Genomic DNA, 6,000 nt, shown 5'->3' on the forward strand with positions numbered 1-6,000 from the left:
ATTTTTATTTTCATTTGAAAATATGTTATTCTCCTTGAGAGAAATCCATAACATTTGCAACTCCTTTAAGCAATGAGATAATATGTAGTTATATACAGCTTTCAGTTATAATAAGATTTAACATATAATGATATTCATTGTACATTTTTCCACTAGAGAGAAACCTGTGTTAATTTCACAACATTTGTGCAAAAGCAAGCAAACAACCACTACCACCAACAACAATGTCACTTTTGGAAGTTTTCTTTAAAAAATGTTGAATTTATCCACATCCATTTAACAGTGTAAGCTTCAGAAACAATTATTTAATAGGTGAGAATTGATGTGGATAAGGTCTAATTAGAGAATAATATTTCTGCATTACTGCATTACGTAAGTGTAAATTTGCACAATTAAAAAGGGAGGGGAGGAGGAGAGGGCATTGAATATGTATATGTCCTTACATATACATAACACTGAATATATAATACTGAACAACACATTGATATTAGAAAACACTCTAGGTTACCTGATTTCAATTTAATTGAAAATAACAGGACTTTTCCTTGCTGAATTCAGCCACAAGAGGGAGAGATGATCTCAAAATAGACTCTCATGTTGATTCTACAAATTTGCTGTCTCTAAAATAAATGTTGTGACAGATTGAATTATAGGATACTGCTAAAGTTTGGAAAGATTGCCTGTTTGTTTTGTTGTTGCTGTTGTTTTGTTGTTATTGTTTTGTTTTGTTTTTAAATTAAACATTTTGTGTCTGCAATATAGTAGAGAATTTAAATCAGCACAAAAGGAAGATATTTTACATCATTCTAATTTGCTGTGTCCCTGTAAAACATGAAGTATTTTTTCTGAAGTCATGATGATCACACATTCATAGGTTCCAGGATTTAGTTTGATTTCCTGCCAGCAGGGTTGTGGATTATCCTGCAGGACACATAGAAGCATGTCAGTTTCTGCTTCTCTGTCTTCCTCTGGCAAATAAAGAAATCTTAAAAAGATTGAGGAAAAACTTTAACTGGCTACACCTTGGAAAGTAAAAAGTATTTGCTTTTGCTTAAATATATGTATACTCAAATCATCAGGCTGTCAGTAGATAAAAAATGGAACAAAATACTGTTCCAACAAAACACAAGGTTTTATACTTTCTGAGGTGGAAGTCTAGATGATAAGTTTCCAGTACAAGAGAACATTTTTTTTTTTTTCCCCTCAATAAAAATGTAAGAATCTAATTGATTTGTTTATATTCTACAGTGAATAGTTAAACATAGTGATACATATTTCTCTGCCCTTACCTTCTCAGACATAGTTCACATTGTTTCTTGCTGAGTAAGACCTTCTTCACTTCAGTCACTGGAGATCAGTGACTGAAAGGGGCAAAAGCAGACCCTTAAAAAAGTAGAGGAATAGGAGCAGTCCTTTACAAAAGCTTAAATTAGCTAAAGACAGTGAGAAAATAGCAGATAGAGAGAACAGGGGAATTTGGCAGAGAAGCTTGCTGGGGAATCCCATGTTTTACGACCAGGCTCACATTATTTGTCCATTTTAAAGCACTTCTATTCACATTTATTATGTTATGTTCACTGCATCGAGATCCCCACATCTCTGTAAATCAATCTAATCTTTTCATCAGCTTTAGAGGTTATGGGAATCAGGACCAAAATATGGGTACTCCTTGTTTATTATTTGTTATTAATTCTGCATAGTGATAATACTCGGAAGTTATCCTGTTACAGTTACTATGTACAGTGCAAATACAGGGAACATTCTTTGATTTACAGAGCTTAGAGGGTTATATTGCACCATGGTAATTTGCAAATTTATGACTTGTTACAGAAACAGTAATTTGTAGAGAGCTATATGGATCTACAACTCAAGAAGAGAAACAAACTTGTATATTCTTGCAAACCAGTAAGAGTGGCAGAAATAAGAGTTCTTGTAATACCCAGAATACAAGAGATATGTTTCAAGAGTGTATGATATTAGACTATTTTGTAAAAGTAACATGAATGCCCTCATGTATTATGGATAGTAAAAACATGACTAGATGATCTGATCCTTTTCCCATTATTCTATTTTTTTTTTTTTCTTCTGTTTGTTTGTTTTGGTTTGAGGTGGTTAGGTGTGAAACCCAAGGATACAGGTTTATAGGTTGGTTATACACAAAATTGTTGTGATTTAGTCTCTTGTTCAGCTGTCACCATGAGTAAATTCTTTTTCCTGAATGAAAAAGATACATATTTCTTCTTTATTTTCTAATATCTTAATATCTTTTCTAATATCTTAATATTAATTATCTTTAATATCTTAATATCTACACTTGACTCACCACAGGTTCTCACAACTTATTTTCTAGTCAGAGCTGCCACATTTTCCAAGGACACTAATGCTTCTTCATATAAGCTGTCCCCACAATTTTCATCATTTTATTTTTATTTTTATTTTTATGTTTATGTTTATGTTTATGTTTATGTTTATGTTTATGTTTATGTTTATGTTTATGTTTATGTTTATTTTTTTCTATTGAAATCATTTTAACTAGTGTTTTGCTAAATGATTTGGTTTTGTTATTTTGAAAACAAACCCTTGAGTAACAATCATGTACACTGTCAAATTCTTGACTACTGCTCCCTGGCTGTATTTTCATCATCTTCAAACAAACATTCTTTTATCTACAGTTTCCTCACATTCTGCTATACTGCCATCAGGCTAAGCTTTTGTTTCCCTTGCTTTAACATTTATTTCTGTAGTAAGATTTTTCCATAATTGGCAACAAAACTTCAATAATCATCAATTCCGAACCTATTTCTCCATTTCCAGCCAGTCAAACAATTTTCAGTCTGCTACAATTTTCCTGTATTTAAATGGACTCAGCTAATAACACATGATGGGAATTGATATTCTTGTAAAAATCTAAATCACTTCAAATTCCACATGCTTTTATGTCTATTCACTGCAGATGAACCCAAGACCTTGAGACATTTCAAATAATACTGATAATTGCTATTCAATATTTAATTTTATATGCCTGTGCATTGTCCATATTAATAATGGAAGAGTTTTGGTGAATCCTGGTGAAACAGGATGCAATTACTGAGTAAATGTTGTGAAGTGTTTCTTTTCAAAGCCCTCTTAAGGTAGTCAAATACATTGTCAAGTAGCAAAGTATTTAGGTTCTATCCCAATACAGAAAAAGATGCTTGTTTTCTGTTTTACTGGTGCTGGATTCTTATATTGAGTTTAAAATTGTTTTACAAAATATTTTGTGGGATATTTCTCAAATATATTTGTTTTCCTAATTGGCTTATTTATCTTCTCAAGAAGACTATATAAAGATAAAACAAGAAGAAACTAATGTGATTATTTCAATTACAACTACTTATAAAGCTAAATATTTTTTTGTGTGTCTGTGTTACTCTTTACCCATGGGATTATTTAATAAGATCAGAAATAAAACATAGATATTTTTTAAATCTGAAAAGACTGTAGACTCTCTTTTGTGGGTGTTTATTTTAAGCTACATATATATTTTATAAATATTGAAGAATTTTATAGTTTCAGCAGGAATTTCTGATGATTATCTAATAGAATGAAAAATGATTCACTAACATTTAAATAAAATTCATCTGCTAACTTTTCATTGCTAAAAATGCAGGCAAGAGAGGAAAAAAAATAATTATTTTTAATGAAGAAAAAACCAATTTTATAAATTTCTTTATTTTAATCTATTGAGTCAAATTCTGAAGAAATTTGTACTGCACTGGAAAAGAGGAAGAGAAATCAAAAGTAGAATGGACTATGTAAACTGTACTCAATGTCATGCAAAATTTCCTATAATACTGCTGTTCATATCTGCTATTGTTGATGGTACTTGTGGACTATAAAATTCCATTCTTTACTATGGTCAGGCAGATTCTGCTTTCCCATAAAAGACAACAACTGAAGGGTCATGCTATGTCTACCACAGAGTTTATTCATTGGTCCAAGATATACAGAACTCTGCTCTGATGTTAATTCAGACATTTTTACTTAGACAGCATGCAGTTTCTCTGAGGATAAAAATAAAAATATTAAAAACATATAAAAATAGCATAAAGCTGTGAAATGTCCAATTTCAAGGAATGTGTCTAATCTCCACAAAATTTACAGGTATAACTCCAAAAAGGTAAAATAGAGTTAAAGGGCAGCAGGGGAGGAGAAAATGTTTCTGTAGAGGAAAAATACTGTCACGGCAGGAAATTAAATAAATGGTGGGAAGTCATGATGCTGTGTAGCTGAGGGGAAGATTATAGGTGGATTTTAAATATCACATTTAAAATGGAATGTTAGTTCTTAATAACTATGCATGTTCAACTATATTTTTGAGGACCTTTTTTTTTATTCTTTGAAATAAAATGCTTATAGGAAGTAAATTTCAGCTTTATTATTTGCATAATGGATACTTTAAATATTTTTGTATGTTATAGAAATCAATCTGTCAAGTGAGAGAAAAAATGCCATGCAGGTTATATAAAGCAATGAACACAGAGTGAAGGGAAAAGTAAAGATACTGAGCCTACAAATGATAAGATACTGATCCTACACATTAATGTTTAATAAGCTACTTCCATCGATTATGAATGAATTGCAAAGTTTGCAATTTGCAAACTAACTTTTGTTTTGCAAATTAGGAAAGAAAAATTTAAAGTGTTCATTGTGCAGTGACATAATGACATATAAGAAAAAGAAGTACCTTAATAAGAGTAAAAATAATATCTAATATCTGTATCTTCAGCATAGTAGCTTTTTGCCAAAATACTTATATTCCTACATTTTCTTTGTTATAGATTATGTACGAGTATTAAGGAAATTTTTGCTGAAAGAGAAGTATGACTGTAATTGCTGTATCTAGACCTATTATATTTGTTAAAAGAGATTTGGAAGACTCACATAATTAGTATTTGTAAATCATGTTGGTATAATCAGAGTATAATTGCAGAATTGCAGTGTATAATTCTTATTATTACTATTATTAATATTATTATTATAATTGCATCAACATACCCATTAAAATATGCAATATTAAATTGTAATTCAATATCAGAGTTCCTGACATATAAGAAAATCAATTAATCTTTTGCTCTTGCCATTTATGATAAGACCAAAAATGGACAGTGAAATAACTGGTGAAACATTATGCTGCATATCGTTATGAAATTCTGTCTCACATTGAGTTGAATAGGGTTCAGCAGGGTCATTCAACCACTCTACTGTCAGAAAAATGGGCTTGGCTCCCCAGTTTAGAAAATAGAGCATTAATCCCCACCATATTTCATATGGCCAAAAGTATTGTTACCATCTTATTACTGTTACCAGCCCCATATTTGTACAATTTTGGAAACTCTTTATGTTATTTTATATTCATTGTCTAGTCATATACAATTTTTTAAGAACGTAAAAGTGATTTGTATGTCATATGACAGAAAGAGAAAAAAAAGGATCTTATTGAGAACCTGGGTCGAACTGCAATTTTCAGTCCTTGAACTTGAAAGAATGAGCTCCTTTAAGAGCTTATTTATTATGTTTTTGGCCAGACTAGACTAAATCCAACAGCATTATTTCTGTATATCTATGCCTGTGCTCATCAAGAGTTGAAGTCAGTGCAGTCAGATGCACACTCAAAGCACAGAATTGATAGGTCTCTCCAATACAACCACCTTCCCAAAAGCAAGATCAGCTATTTCTTTATCATTTCTGATGGATATTTGTCTAATTTGCTTTTTAAAGAATTTTGATGTTGGATGAACCACAGACATCTAGTGCAATCTATTTTAATACTTCATGACCTCTCATCTTGAGAAGTTGAACTAAATATCAAAGCAGAATCATCCTTGCTGCAGTTTGTCTGCTACTACTTCCCTCCACCAAGGATAAACTCGAAAATATTTTCTGCAGAACTGCTGTCTTAGTCAATCTAGTCCATGTATTATTCTTTTTTCCTATCACTCTTTATTGAACAACATCCTT

The sequence above is a fragment of the Aythya ferina genome, assembly GCF_964211825.1.
Source record: "Aythya ferina genome assembly, chromosome: Z".
Lineage (NCBI taxonomy): Eukaryota > Metazoa > Chordata > Aves > Anseriformes > Anatidae > Aythya > Aythya ferina.